Here is a 16425-nt window from a genome sequence, read left to right as displayed (position 1 = left end):
AGATTGACATTAAATTATTCAATCGTGCTCCGATGTAAGTTTAAAATTTTTAACCGTTAATAAAACAGCAAACTTTGGAACTTTCCTCTCAAATGGATGTAGCGGTTTGTGAGCGCTTAAACTCACATTTAATTCAATTTAGTCAAATATACGGAGATTTATAAATGGAATCTTTTAAGTTTCGCATTCGGTTCAGTTATTATGAGAAATTATACTACTGTTGAATTAAGTATGCATTATTCTACTAGAATTATTGGCCGATTTTCCTTAAATCCGGTTATTTAAAGACAATTATTAAACGAACGATATATATTCTATGCAGCAGTTAAATGTATCATTTTTTAGACCCTTGTTTTAAATCACGTTTTTAATCCTATCGTAAATATTTTATCTTTACCTGCAGCTCCCACGTATTCATCTAATATATTGTTAGATAATGCAAGTGTTTCATTCATTTTCGTTTTTATATACATGAAACATGTATGCAAATAAGCCGACTCATATTAAATAAATTTCAAAATTTACTTCATATCTGTGTCACATCGGTGCATTATTATACATATATACTACGTCAGTCATAGATTTTATCAAAAAATATATCTATTATAAAAATGTATATAATGTCTATTTTTCTCAATTGTTGTTTTATAACAGTTGCATAATAAAGAAATTAATTGCAAATAAAATGTGCATACAGTTTTAACATTCCAATCTTGCAAATTGGTCATTGATGCTTGAAATATTTACAAGGGATCAAGTCGTACGAATAAACGTAAAATTAATAAACAAAATACTTATGGTGTTTGTAAAATGCTCAAAATTTTCTGTGATAAGAGTGATGAGAGATTTTATCGATAATTATTATAAGGTAATGCAAATTTGGAAATCCAGGAACGTTTACTTTAAACACTCAAGAATATAAAAGAAAGAATTTTCTCAAGAGACGATCGTATTTCAACGGAGGGCTTCCTCGTGATCTCTCGACAAGGTTTCCTAGCAGCTGCCGCGACACAATAAAGCCGCAACAAATAAATCTTCCTCGAGGAACACTTCCGAATTTGAATTTCCACGGTCGGGGGGCTCAGAGTAAAATTATCCGCGTTTCCAGGAGTGAATTTGCTAACTTCGCTTCGCGGCGACACCGAACTTTCGGTGGCTCCGCTATTTTACCACGCAAAGTTTTGAATGTGACCGAAGAAGGGTATGGTTACTTAAATTTACGTAATCGCGACCTTTGAAGCATTTAAATTGCAAGAACGGTTTAATGCTCGGTGGATTGCCGATTCGCTCTGCAACAACAGATAAAAATGCCGGGAAAAGTCTCGATAGCTCCCAAAGTTATCCACCTATATGACCCACATATCATTTTTGCATATTAAATCTTCTTCTCGAACAAACAAGAAAAAGAAAAACAAAGAATATTTATCATTTGAAAACAGACACGGTTTTAATCGTTAATTCACTTAACTTAATCTCTTATAGTCTATTAAGAGATCAATTATCTTTCTTGAAATATAAATTCTAATGTAAACTCTCATCTCGTGTCTGTCGTCTACGGCGTTATAAATTGCAAAGTTCGCGTTACAACGATCCACATACGCCTAGAGTGCGACCCTACGCGGGGTGGTGGCGTGAAAAATGACTGGACCTCGTATTAATCGCAGCTACTTTAACGTTACGTCCGGTACGTGCGCGAAGCTAAAGTTTGCCGCGCACCTGCGGTGGCATGGCCGAGAACGTCGATGCCGATGGATTCGTTACACGGGAACTCGGTTTGCGGTCGTGTGTACACTTACGAGAGCACGCGTAAACTCCGTCGTCTGTCAAAACTTCAGGAGACTATTAAAACAAATTGCAGGGGATGGACCGACTCGCTCGCGCGTGAAAGTAGTTAAGCCTTTGATGCGACTTGTCCATACGGGAATTATAGCAAAAAATTTCCTACTCTCGTCACATGTCACAAAATAAGCAGTCATTGATCGAATAGGCTAATGTGTAATGATTATATGTAGCGAAAAGAGAGAGAGAGAGAGAGAGAGAGAGAGAGAGAGAGAGAGAAAGCGAATAATTTAAAGGTTGTTCTAAAATAAAAGTATATAAGTAATGATGTAAAAAATTTGAAAAATTTTCGAAGTAGTCTTTTATAAAATCAAAAATATATGCAATAGATATTACGTGTAGTTGTAAAAATTCGAGAGACGCTCATAGAAAAATTCTGACAAGATGCCACGAGGCCATGCAACACCGTTTCAGAATTTTTTCTTTCGTACGCACCGAAACCAGAAAGTGACGGAAGTCTATCCAGGAAGTCTAACCGATTTCTTTGCTCCTCGGGAATGAGAACAGAAAAATAGGGACGAGGAAGAGGCGGGAGACAGTATACGTGGAATGAGGTGTAGATCAATCGAACATCTAACAAGCGTGACCTACTTCGTGGATGGTTTTGAAACTGATCTTAAGCCCTTTTCGGGTTCATTGTGTCCTCGGGTGTAGGTAATCTTCCGGACGTCTCACACTGCCCTCCGGGGATCTAAACTGGATAAAAACTTTTAGTTCGGAATGTCATTTGCGTCAGAACATAATCGTAATTCCGACAAAGTTCATTTCTCTCATAGTGGCACATTACGTTGAAATAATTCTTTAGTAGAATTTCAGTAACGATGTAACTCTCGAACTAAATTCGATGACTATTTTTTTTATATTACGAAGATAAACAGAAAATTTATGTAAATGGGATCACAAAAACTGTTTTATCATTTTTAATTATAAAGATTGATATATCCATCTTCTGAACATTGTAAACTCAAAATCAATCTAAAAAGATAAGGAGATTAGTTATTCGCTGTTGATAATTCTCTTTCGATTATTTTAATCTCGTATATAATTCTAACTATTTCATAACAGTCTTATCAATAATCAAAGAGGTATTAATCTCGCAATATTAATTACGTGAAAAATATGCCTAATATAAAAAACAGTAATCTTTTAGATTTCAACGAGAAAAGTTACCATACAATGTAATTTAATAGCGCTGCCACGCTGCTATTTCCTCTCTGCCTTCGCTTTTCAGCGATTATGTCGAGTACATCTCTATGGAACCTCTTTCCTCAACAACTATCCGAGTTAGAAACGTTCGAAATGTTCGGAAAACGTCAACTAGATATTATCGGGAACCCCGTTTTATTTTTACTGGAATTGAGGGTATCACGAGTAGAGAGGAATTGCATACAATCGCGATGTCGAATTATTTCTTATCAGTTGATTACATTTCACGTTTGGTCAAGAAAAATACTCGTCTTTTGTCGCAATGCTCAGGTACTACGTAACGGATCTCAGGCTTCCTTTGTTATCGTTCCCTCTTTTGCCAGCTGTTTCGTTTACACGAAACGTCACCTGTAGAATACGCTCGGTGCCAATTCACGTAAAAGAACCATTAGTTCCTCTTTTCTTTTCTTCCCTGTTTTCAAGCGTTTCGCGTTCTGCCTTCGTTGCTTTCTCATTTATTCTAAAAAAGGCGATAAAGTAGGATTTGACCCAACATCGGGATGGGAAGGGGCAAGACCAAAAAGATAAAGAACCGGCGGCTACCAGCTTGGTTGCAGGGTGGTATAAAGGTTGCGGGGAGATCAACGCGAGCCAGCGTGTAACGGAAGAAAAAATACGCTCCTGGCAGTCGTAGCACAATGTCGTATAAATAATACGCGAAAGTCTTGGCCACGCCAGGCAAAATCCGTCCCCGACGTTGCTTTTACTTCTCACTCTTGTTTCTCGCGGATTATAATGCTGTTATTTACGAGTTATGGAGTGCCTTTCAAGTAAAGCTTTATATAGTGCAACACTGAATTTTCAGCCGCCGAGAAGAGCCTGAATAACAGCGTAAGATTTATTCGCACGTAGCAAGACTGGTTTTCTCCTGGTAAATAAGTCTCAATCGTATTTTTAATTACAGCCGGTCTTGCAAGTAATTTACCTTGTATAAAATGTATCTCGCGTTTATTCGCAAAGAAAAAGTAATAAAATAACTTACGAGCGTAATCTCTCTCTCTCTCTCTTCGTTTCCCATCGGTATCTTTTAAGTCTTAAAATATGTCGTTAACGACCATTTATTTACCAAGTTTATATCTTTGAATTTCATTGCACTGTTTATAAGTAAGAATGTTGCGATTAAATAAAAAAGACTTTTCTCCAAGATATTTAAATATCTTGTCTATCTTTAATTAGATCAAGGTGCATTCAGATGCGTATCTCAGAGATGCGTTCAGCAAGTGGCAACACACATAGCATTTTCCAGGTCTTTTGTGTGCACGTAGCAAATGCAGCCGCATCAGTTCCGTCACGTCAGGAGAGATTAAGCGGCAAGCGCATCAACGTCCGAAAAGTATCGAAAATTTAAAGAACGTCGAGCGGTAGCTTCTATCGACAGCTTCCTCGGTTCTCAAGTCACGTTTCGAATCGCGGTGATCGTTTCACAGGGACGTGCCTTCGTCAGGACGGAATTCCGTGCCGGTGAATCCGCACCCGGAGAGCCCCAGGCTCGCGAGTGCCAGCGGCTCGCGTTTACAAAGCCCAACTTCATCCATCCTTTCCATACACTCCCGTGAAATTTTTTTTTTTTACATCGGGATCGTAGCGACGATCGAGGAGCTAGTTTCTATTCTACATCCGGAGGCACTCGTTTACGCTTAAAAACCTAATTAAAATAACAATCGGCCACAGACAATGGTGTCGAAGCGCAGCCGTGTGTTATATGCACTTGTACGTACGTGCACGGATTCCGTGAGGAGGGCAGTACTTTTATATAGATCGAAAGAGATTGACTGAATAATTCTTTCCCTTGCAACGCGTCTATTGACGTATATTATTGTACAATCAAGTTTTCAATCAATAAACTGATATTTAGTAATAGATTTAATTTATCTACATATTCTTATACTATTAATAAAAGTTCTCTTTTAAAACGTTTTGTATAAAAAAACATCGTAATTGTATCTACCTGTAGCTTATCCTTATAGATCTATGCAAATGAAAAACGTAAACAATAAATAATATCTTCGTTTTAGTCTAGCTGCTCTCCACTTTCAATGATAGTGACTCTCATAAATATTCCCGCACTTGAGAATACAATCAACGCGACGATTGTCCGATATCTAAAAACGATCGAGGAAGAATCCCAATAAATGAAAGCGTCAGGTTGATCAATCCTCGGCGTGGATTCGAACAATACCGCTGGCAATTCCGGCCAATTATACCGGTAATACGACAGGACGAAATTGCACGACAAACAAATTGTCGGCGACGAAATCGCTCGGCGAATAATTCTGAAGCGCAACGTTTCACTTCGAGCGCATCACGGAGAATTGCGGAAGCGCCGGAATGCGCGTCGCGGAAAATTAAATGTCAAATTAATGCGGACGATAAATTCGCCGGGCGAACGAGCGACGCGCGGACGTACGTACGGCAAGGCCAGCAAATTTACAGCGCATTATCTGGAATTTAATTCGACGACATATAAACGCGTGAAGTACGACCGATAAGACCGTATAGGAGAGGAGTGGCCAAGATCCTCCCGAAAGCGAAGGATCGCCGCGAGAGATAACAAAATCGGCCGCGTTTATTTTACGAGTATTAAATCCTGGCGCGAATAAAACTGCTCTTACTTACGCGCCGATGAATTTGCTGACGCTCAATCAAGTGTTTTTTTTTCTATACTCTCAGTTTTTCTACCATAAAAGAGATCGAATATCAATTTTAGTACCGAATAACAATCCTATACTCGATATCGCGTCGTTATCAGCGCGTAAAGTTGCGCTGCATTTTAATATGGTGTCTATTGTCGTTGCAGAACAGTGAAGCGATGAAATGTCAAGCCGATCTCGACGTCAACGAAACCTTCTCGAAAACAGCTTTGTTACTCGAGACCTCTATCCATGATCCGTTCTGACAGCCAAAGGTATAAGAAAGTAAATTTAACATCAAATCATAATAATGAGACAGCTGCTGTGTGTATCGTATTTCGAAATAATAATAAAAATATTAAATTCATTTTCCAATCAAAACGAAGATAAACCTTGTTTTTCAAATTTCAATTTAACATTAAGCTTAATAATTTTAAACGAAATAATTAATCAATTATTGAAATTTTTATTTAAAAAAGACATAATTTGCATATATATATAATAATTGAAACTTGTTTCTTGTAAGCTTCTTGCTGATGTCAATGTCAGCTGATTGTGTAGTGTACGTAATACTCTTGAGAAGAAAACAAAAGACAAAATTGTAAAACCGTCGCGTACGTGTCCTGTTGTCAGTAATGTATGACAGTAATATAAATAAATCGTTTAACAGAATAAATTTTTAATACCCACCCTTCCTCTTGGAATGACTGAGTTTTAGTCTCTGTACGAATTTCAATAATAGCGTACTAAAAATAAATTTTCCGATTATGCAAATCGACAGAACGGAATACTAAAGCCCGCTGGTGTTTTCAGATTAAACTTTCGTGTCGGAATAATGAAGCATCTAAACTCGAAATTCGAGTTTCTCATTTTCTAAATCCATGGCAAGCGAATTTATTACAAGTTTATAATAAAGCAATAATTGGTAGTTAATTTGTTACACAGAAGCACGTAAATTCGCTTGTTATTACATTAGTTTCAGATTCATTCTGCGATATATATCTCGCCCTCTCGTAGCGCAATAAAATAAGGTTGTATATTTCAGAACGCATCTCGCGCTGCATATAAAACAAGATGTTATCAAAACGACCAATATATCGCAAGGACACATATAATATTTCGGTACAATTTCGAGACCGGATACAACTTACATATTCCACTCGTATATCGTTCATTTTTTTTAAACTACAACATATCACGCCCCAATATTGTTGCGCAATGAAGATTTATGCATCTTCAAATAAAGGATGAATTGGCAACTTATCTGCTTAAAGTGTCAAACTTTCAAGAAGAACTTCAAGGAGCACCTCGAGAATCTGCAAAACTTTTGTAAAATGTCTGTATAAAGTCAAGGGGCAAACGAAACTCACTATACCTTGACTCGAATGCATTTCACGTCGAAAGCTCAAGATAATATTCAGCGTGGACGATGCGAGTGCAATTGATGCGTCGTGGAATGCAAATCCGTATCAATTATATCGCGGTTATCGTTATTGCGATGCGGCAAATACAGCACATTTTAATTCTGTGGGCAAGCATTCAGCAAATCGCTTCGTCGGCCGCACTTCCCCAAAACATGGTCGACTGAATTCAAAGCAGGATTTCACCTCCGGCGGCCGGCGTATCGATCGATCTGGGAAATATTCGCTAAGAAATCGCTCTGGCCCAACCGACCGTAACTGTTCGCGCGATGCCGGAAACTGCATAAGCAAGAGGAGCGAGGAATTATCGAGGAGAGAAAGTCATGGACGACTAAACACAGATACAATCGAACGAGGAATAGCGGAAAAGCGTCGAAAAAGGGGGCGACCCGGAGGAAATAGCGAACGAAAAGCCAAGGGCTGCACTGGGCAACTATAGCTGCAGTCACGGTCGATGTGGTCATTGCAGCCAGTCGACAACGAGCATTGTTGAGACATGTGGGTCAACCCGTGCTGCACTTCCGGTGACGACACACCGACATAACGACGAGTGAAACGACAGAGAGAGATAGAGAGAAAGAGGGAAAGACAAAGAGAGACAAAGCGGGGGCAAACAGCTGTAAAAGCAAGGTGCCATAATACGAATGGAAGCAAGACGAGATTCGAAACTACAAGAGGAGGTTGTGTCAACACCTTAAGGTCTAAAAGGCGCGACCCATCGCCTTTAACGTTTCGCCGGGAGCTAAATGACCAGTTTGAGGATTCTCGTTAAGGATAACGTCTTAACCCTCGTAATTGCGTAACTGCATACAATTTGAACTGCTATTCCCTCGCCGGGAGTCCCGACACGATGCATCGTGTAATGAAGGAGACTATGTAATCTTTAATTAATAGTGACCACGAATAAAAAATCAAGCACAGTCAGTACAAATCTATTTCTAAAGGAGACTATTGAATTTACTTAATGCGAACGTGATTAAGTAGCTTTCCATAAAGATTAACGACAAAAGGGATATTGTGAAAGATATCAATGATATTATTAAAATATTTTTGTCGCGCACGTCTATACAACCAATAAAATTTTTTTGCAAAATTTAATTGTAACAGTCGTATTTTCTCCTCAAAATATATATTGCTTCGTCAATTTTACGAGAACATAAAATTTAAGGTAGATGCACGTCGTGTCTCGGGGGTAGTAGTTCGTGCCGTTAATGGCAAGCGATTGATTATTTCGTCCATTGGTGCCATTTGGGAATAGCATATGCGAGATACGACTGTGTCAACAGCATGCGTTAAAGATCCAGATGCGTCGTTGAATCCGCCATCTCGAATTTCTAATATATATATATGTATATCTGTTTGCAAATGAAAGGGACGTGTTACCCTTATCGCACCAGGTCGCTGTACAATTTGAAATTGTGCACTCTCAGCAGTGTCAAAATGTTTACGCAAACTTGCATATCATCGTTGATACAGGTTGCATTAATTCGATAACATGCTAGTTTGCGAGTATTACAACGTTCCTAAATGAAGCACCCATCGATAAAATATTAATCTACAAAATGCATTGGCGCGATGAATTCATTTTCACGTAGCAAATAAGCATATTACGCCACGTATTAAATGTTACATTTTCCGGAAAAATTCGTTCTCTCCGTGTATGAATATATATTTTTTTTTTTAATAAAAGAAAATCCCATTCGCGGAAACAATATGAATACTAAGTGTACACTTTTAGATGAGTCTTAGTAGTGAAAGCACAAAATTTCCATTAAAAGTGCGACGCTCGCGGGTTAAGCTAAAGATAAAAAATGAATACGGTCCATGATATTGCTGGAAGTGCAGTCGGTTTTATTTATTTTCAAAACTCCGCCGCGCCGTATTATCTCGGTCGAAACTGTGATACTTCGTTAAAGATGCACAAAAATTTGTAATTTGCATCCGGTAGTCCGTACTTTTAAGTAGGTTAATTCCTAGATAGTTTCGTATGCTGCGAATTTACTTCTTTCCTTCAAGTCTGTACATTAGGCTCTTTGTCGAACTTTTTATCTCCGTTCCTTAATGACGTCAAGAATATATTCTAAAGGAAATTTAAAATGCGACTTCGTTAATGAGATTGTAATTTGTAACGCGTATCACGGAAATAAATTACGAGGACACGGCGAAGAGTGAGATAAATTTCATAGTGACTGACGCATATTTAAGGCTACTTTAAAAGTACGAGTCTGGGCGTAAGTTTGACGCCGGTGGAATATCAAATAACTTCCAAACGACATGTACATAAATGTGATTAAGTTTACGATAAGAAAAAAGCTAGCCAAGAACCGTACGTTAATATACAAGAAATCTATATATATTGCGCAACGTGTAGAACGTCAAAGTAAAAAGCGTTGTGAAAGACGTGAAAGATTTTCTTCGAACGCGTGAGAACTTAGCTAAGAGTTATTATTCTCGTCGAAGCTTGTTTCACTTCCGTTACTGCAAAAGTCATATTTTACGGAACAGCGCTAGATCTAATAACACAGTTCGAAGTTTTTACGCGGAAACGCATGTCATGCCCATCGTGAAATGCTCTCTCGCGGCCTCTTAAAAACTCCACGGTGTAGGGGTAATTTGTTCGAGATATGCAACGACTTGAAACCACTTTAACGTTCTCGTTAAAGTCCTAGACGCGGTTGAGAGAGCCTTTATAAATTACGGCCTCGTTATGTTCGTGAAATTAAAAATTGTGCGTACGCTCACCTCTCGGCGAGTTTCACAGGGAGTAGCCGCGCTGTTCCCACGAGTATGTTCGTCACCACCTGTTACAAAAAAAGAAGAAGAGAGAACGTAAGTTAACAGGAGAGATAAAGGTAGTGTAGTGGCATGAAAAAAGGATCAGCCGTAAGGCGGGCTTATCCGGCGGCTTCGTTCACTGTGTGCCAGACTTTAATGTCTGATACGATATCGTCGACGTCTCGCATGAAAAAGCCTCAGTAATTTATCGAATTTTAAAATTTCGCCGAATTCAAGAAAGAAAAAGCGCTTTTCAACATAATGGTAAATACCGAATATGCTTCTTTAACTTGTGTGCATTAATCGTATAGTTTTTATTATTATAGTATCAGCTAAATTTAAAAAATTTATACAACAGAAAATAAAAGACATTTGTATGAAATCCATGCTTAAACAAAGATGCGCGCGGCACAAAATTGTTTTGACATCTAGGTATTTATTTCACAGTGCGAAGAAGACGTAGATTGGCACGTCGCGTTGTTGCGTCACGTATAACGCGCCGTGGTAATTTCTCTCACATTCAGCAAAAAATTACCCTCCGTGGCGTCGAGTTACCGGAACCGACGAAAGAAAAAAAAAATAAAACGGGTCGACGCGGAGGCTAGTGCGCGGAAGAAACTTACAATGGAATTTTCCGGGACGATCCGATTACATTCGCGTGCAGCAGCGATGTGTGAACGCGAATTCAAGCGGCGTTTGCATGCGTAATACCCGCGTCGGATACGACTTAATTACACGGAGTGCCATAAACCCGCGTTGAATCATTGTCACAATCTTCTCGATTCGCGCCGGCCGGCGCCACACGAGCAATGGTTTACCGGCCGTTTCTATCGCATGATTTACGCCCGAATGTACTTTGCATTCCATTTACGGGGAAAGGGTGCGTGCGGCTTGCGCAGGGGATAATCCCCAGGTCCGCGGCCTCACAGTAAGCCCCATACATTACGCCTTATTTACACGCGTGTGACAAGTTTCTCGCCCTCTCGTTCCCGTGCCTCGATGCCCTCGATGCATTAGCGTTGCATTGTGCACGGAATTCGTCAGCGCACGGTTCGTTCTCTATTGCGTTGCGTTGCAATTAATATTCATAACTATGACCGTGTTTCGGCGTTCGATAACGCGCGCCCGACTGTGGGCGTAATCGGCGGCGTACTTTCTCACGCGCGACAAAATCTCACAAAGCTTCTTTAGATATATTTCTTTACATTCACGATAATGGCGTATCGCGTTAATTTATATATGTACGGGTGATATATCGCAAGTTGCGCTAAACCTCAAAGGATATAGGACCTACACATGAAGAGGTAATAATTTATTTTTATGACGTACTGCAGCCACGCGCGATAATTTTTTTGTTACGTCGCGTATCATAGTTAGAGAGAAAATAAATAGCAACGAAATAGCAACGAGTACGTAACTACCTTAATTGATGGTGGACATGCACGGCTTATACAATAATAAATTGTATTCTAATATGATTGTGAAATGTACCTGGAATTATAAAACTCGGATACGCGAGTAATTGCTTAGTTAACAAAGTTGCACATTTTTACAGCGCAAGGAAAGCGCACCAAAGTTGTGACACACTATTAATTTCTCTAACTTTAGCGCCATAATATCGCGCTGCAACAGTGTGCCACGTTTATAACGTTACATGGCTAAATAATGCTCAGCAATGTTGCAACGCACCGTGAAATAATGTAGTATAACAAAGCAAGCTATAACAAAAGCTTCTTTGTTTAAAACCATCTTAATTCTCATTACGTGGCGCAAATGCGGCCATTCACATTATTAGTGCTATTATTTGGTGATTTACCAAGTTTCCAGAGTTCATTAATATGTCAATCGATTTACTTGAAGAAAAAAAAAATGTCAATGTTAAGAAAAGTTAGTTAAAAAGTTAAGAAAAACTGTTTTCTATCATTATCGTTTTGGACTCGAATACTATCTTTTCGATAAATATAAGAATGCAGATCTTTTCAGCATCTTTGTCGAACTTTAATTTCCTTAGGTACTCTGCAATTATCGCTTACCTTGACATTCTTGCATTGTTATACTTGATATAACTCTTTTGAAGAACATTCTTTACCAGAATAAAACTTAAATGCTTTACTATATACGTTATTTAGCTTTGAATTTTCTTTATAAATTTAATTTTTTTATTATTTTGTCAAACATAAACTGTCATTAAAAAAATTTATAATAAATATTATATCTCTAATTAGAAGTTATCGATGAGACAATAATACGCGATACACAACAGTGGGAGATAATTTTCATCATATCAAGCATAATTAGGTAAATTTTAAAATAATGCAGTAATATTTTAATATTTAACACGGTTCATAAATCTTCTTTTTATGAAAATTTAATGTGTCGTTTAATATTCAACGCTTCAACATTTTATGGGTGAAGCGTCCTTTTAATCAAACTTGCATCATTTCTTGCTTCGTGTTTTTTGATACGAGGTTTAGTTAAGGACGGATATTTTACATCGGATCGTACGGATTAATACCTCGACGTAACCTTTATAGTAATTAGAACTTCGTACGCTGGATAATCTTCCTGTAAAGGATCACGGTTTGACGCCTACCACGTACTGAACTTGAAGGGTGGATCAAATTTGCACACGTACGCAGGCACGTGCGAGGGCGTTTCGTTTGTGTGAATCACGTTTTCATACATACACGCGGCAAACGGAATTTGTACACCTGAATCCGCAGTTCGCAGGATTAAACGGTCGAGAGCCACGTACGCACGTAGTAACCAAATTTTGACAATTAAACGTCTACCGTCTATCGAGTGCGATCAAAAAGTCGAGGGCAATTATGAAAAAAAAAACTATATATGATCTCTTGTATTGGATTCTCATTTATATGAAGTATGGAATATGCTAAAATAAAATACTGTATTTTGTGATAGGTATTCTCAGCAAAGAATTAATTATTAATCATTTTAAATTATAAACTAATAACTATTGTAGTATCAAACTCTTTATGACACACATTCAATATGTGCCAAGTTAAAATTAATATTTCTTATACCTAACATATTTGTGCTTTTTACATTGATTTTTGTAAACACATTATTTCCAGCTATGTACATCCTGCATTTCGTAATTCAATTAGCTTTAAATATATATTAATAAATTAAAGATAATGTTGTCAACTAAGTATATACGTAGAGTTGAGTCATTGGATAGTTGGCATGCCGAAATATTTTCTAAACTGAAAAAAGCGTGAAAGCTTTATCTCCAAAAATAACAGGTCTACAATTGGTGTAGAATGGTCGTGAAATAACATCCGCACAGACAAACTTAAACGTTCCTGAGGTCTATAAGTATTTAACAAAATCCTTGAAAGTACCTTGTTAAAAGAACCAGGATGGGTTGAACGAATAGATAGAAGAGAAGCTATAAAATCTTTTGTAGAGAGAAGTTTGTAAGTTATTAGAAAGACTATGCACTCTGTAAAATCAACAGCTTCGTAATTTGTAATTGCATAATTTCTATGAAAATACTTGTACGGATTAAATTCCTCATATCACGGCAAATCTGGATTACTGTTATTATACAATTATTGTCCATACTATACGGAACAAAAGATTTCTATAATGGCAGAGGATTTTAAGTTTAAATCCATATATCTATACACATATATCCGTATATCTATCATTTACATGTGCGGTGTATTTGTAAAATCATATATTAATTATCCTGATAAATTAATAGCATAACCGATACGTATATCATAGGTAGTAACTAATTCCCAACGATCGAAGTCACATTGCGGTGAGAATGGCCACACGATAGATAAATAAATTGCAATAGATAACATTGGTCTAACTATAAATTGTATACACACACACATACACACACATTTATATATGTAATTTTCATGCTAACTAGTTAATCGCATCACAAGCGTGATCACATTGCGAAAATCGCACGTCTACAATTACTGTCGAATATTCTGTCAACATATCACTAAATCATAGCGTTCTGTTAGCGTAAATTATTATATAAAATATATTAGCTTACATTGTCCTACACTAATTTAAAAACTTATATACCTATTAATAAAACTATGATTATTTTTTAACTTCTAATACACACAATGCCACTTTAAATAATTATCTTAATATTATTATAATATAAATTAGTGATACCTATGTATATTGTAAAAATAAATTTATACGAATAAAGTTAAATTCCCAAGTGCTAAGATGGTAAACTTAGAAACAACGTAGATACGTGCATTCGTACGTGACATTTCAATAAACAATGTTCTTATTTGTCAAACTACCAACCTAGATAAAACATTCTTTACGACATCGAGAACGTGATCGCCAAGTTCTCGACAACTCGAACGAACAAGAACTACCAACCAACGGCACGCTGTTGATTTGCAAACCGCATACAAAGTTTCACTTAGCACATCAACACGTTATGCGCTACACGCTATGCAAAACATAGTCCAACAACGTATTTTATAGAGACACACGTTGGTATTGCAGAACATGTAAAATCGTTACAATAAAATTAATCATCCTTTTAAACTCAATTGAATATCCGTGTTCTTACATTTACAGATATATTTTTATTCTATATATATTTCTGTTTAAACAGTTGTAAATAAATTAATGCAATAGTGTTCTAAATCGGCACTTTTCAAACTTTTATGTAATTTATTATTACTCTCCAAAAAAAATGTCTTTAAAATGTAACGATAACAGTTTAATTTGATTTTAGGTCGAATTAAATCCGTGCAGAATTATAAAAACGTAATTCAATAATAAAATTGTTATAATTTGATTATAAAAACGCAATGTCGAAAGCGTATATGCCGTATAAAATTATTTTATTCATACTGCATGATCGCAAACGTGCCCAAAATTGGAATCGTGCGTCAAGATGGTCCGCGTCAGCTCGTAAGCCGCTAATGTGACAAAAGTCATAGCGTTTGCGTGCCAGAAAGAGGAGATGGCTATGTGGCAGATCTCGCTCGTTGATAGCGGTGACGATATCCGGAAATTGCAGGTGAAGACGAGCTGGGACGCGGACGTGACACTCTCTCGAGATGCCCTCGAGGGCTGGGGAGACAACCGTAAGTGGTCATGATGCCCCCTAGTACTTTGTTTGCGCGATTTTATCAACGCCGTTTTATCGCGACAGTCCACGAAACATTGTCTTTGAAGCGCGCTCTTTTAGTTTTAGTCCTGTACGTGTGTCCAAGAATAAAGATACTCTTCGTCGCATCTATTTGCCAACGCTTTTCGCGAACACGATGTGATGCAATTTTAAATCGTACATGTTCGTTCGCATTTGCAATAATTGTGTTGGTAATAACGATAACATTGGCAATACTGATAACGATAACCAAAAATATCGCTTTGAATACTTAAATAACTTTAATATGCCTGGCAGATGGGAGGCGAAAGACGAAATGTCTAGTGTCTGTAAAATCGTTGACTTATATTACTGAACACATCAAGGCGACTTGATCATATAACTTATCACAGATTCCGTTATGCGTATCATATTACTTCGTCGTAGACTCCCGTTATATGCGTTCAAAATTTAAATACTTGGAAACTTTTGCGGCTTTAACGAGCAGCCCTCCGCAATCTGGCATAAGGGCCCATCAACGAGGCTGACGTACAGTATAGCTCGCAGCTGTAGTTACGCTAAACTTCCCAGATGATATCCACCCGTTATTATCAACCGTCCCACCGGCGAAGCTGATGTACAATAGAACGTGTTACTTTAGAGCATCCTGGACCTAGCCGCTTCTTAATAGAGCTTAACTATTTTAATGAGAGACCGTGCCAGGGATGGTTTCGGAGGTAGAATATCTACATTTTCGGCGACCCCTTCGCCCATCCGCTTCTCCATTCCTTTATGAGAATACTCAATTTGAGGAGGCAGTTCCGCGTGGCTGCGTGGCGTCAAATTAAGACGGCACGCAAGATGGATAATACTTGATGAGGGCTTTACTAAGAAGATATATTATCACCTCGGCACAGTATCACTTTACTATATCTTATTAACCAACTAAAATAAGGCATTCAGAAACTGACAAGAAGAACGTATAATTGATAATTAACTCGATCATACACTTTTACTAATTAATTGTTAAATCATTGATAAACTCTTTCACTTATCCTTCGAGATAATAATTTATATTATTTTTGAAATATTATAATCGATAATTATTATAATAGATTTAGCTGTAGAAGGAAAGAAAATAAATAAGTGTCACACGATGAGGTCAGTAAACTGTAGTATACGTTTATCGTGAGAATTGCTAAACCTAATTTCGAATATCCACTAAAGTTGATGCTCTAATACGCTATCTCTAGAGTCATAAGCATCAGCTTAATAGAGATGGCTATAGCGTGCACGTTGCATAGTGTGCATGTATTATTAGAGAGCGCGAGGGAAGGACGTCAGATGAAAATCGAATCATGCAATTAGGCCTGATTCATTTGTAGTCCCGTACCGTGCGTACTAATTGCACAAACGTATCCAGCATCAATATTCGCCCTCACCTTTT

General features: G+C 37.6%; 1 protein-coding gene across 6 annotated transcripts in view; it reads right to left on the bottom strand.

Annotated features, from left to right (window-relative positions):
• Positions 1-16425, bottom strand: part of LOC139811246 (TWiK family of potassium channels protein 7) — a 204211-nt gene that overhangs the window by 121974 nt on the left and 65812 nt on the right. For 5 of the 6 annotated variants that reach the window (XM_071775408.1, XM_071775404.1, XM_071775407.1 and 2 more), the window contains one exon: positions 9839-9897. The exons of the other annotated variant lie outside the window; for it this stretch is intronic. The gene's annotated coding sequence lies outside the window, so the exon portion shown is untranslated. The remainder of the gene's footprint in view (positions 1-9838; positions 9898-16425) is intronic. 6 annotated transcript variants of the gene reach the window in all.

Source organism: Temnothorax longispinosus, chromosome 4 (assembly GCF_030848805.1).
Source record: "Temnothorax longispinosus isolate EJ_2023e chromosome 4, Tlon_JGU_v1, whole genome shotgun sequence".
NCBI lineage: Eukaryota > Metazoa > Arthropoda > Insecta > Hymenoptera > Formicidae > Temnothorax > Temnothorax longispinosus.
This window is presented reverse-complemented; position numbering and strand designations above follow the sequence as displayed.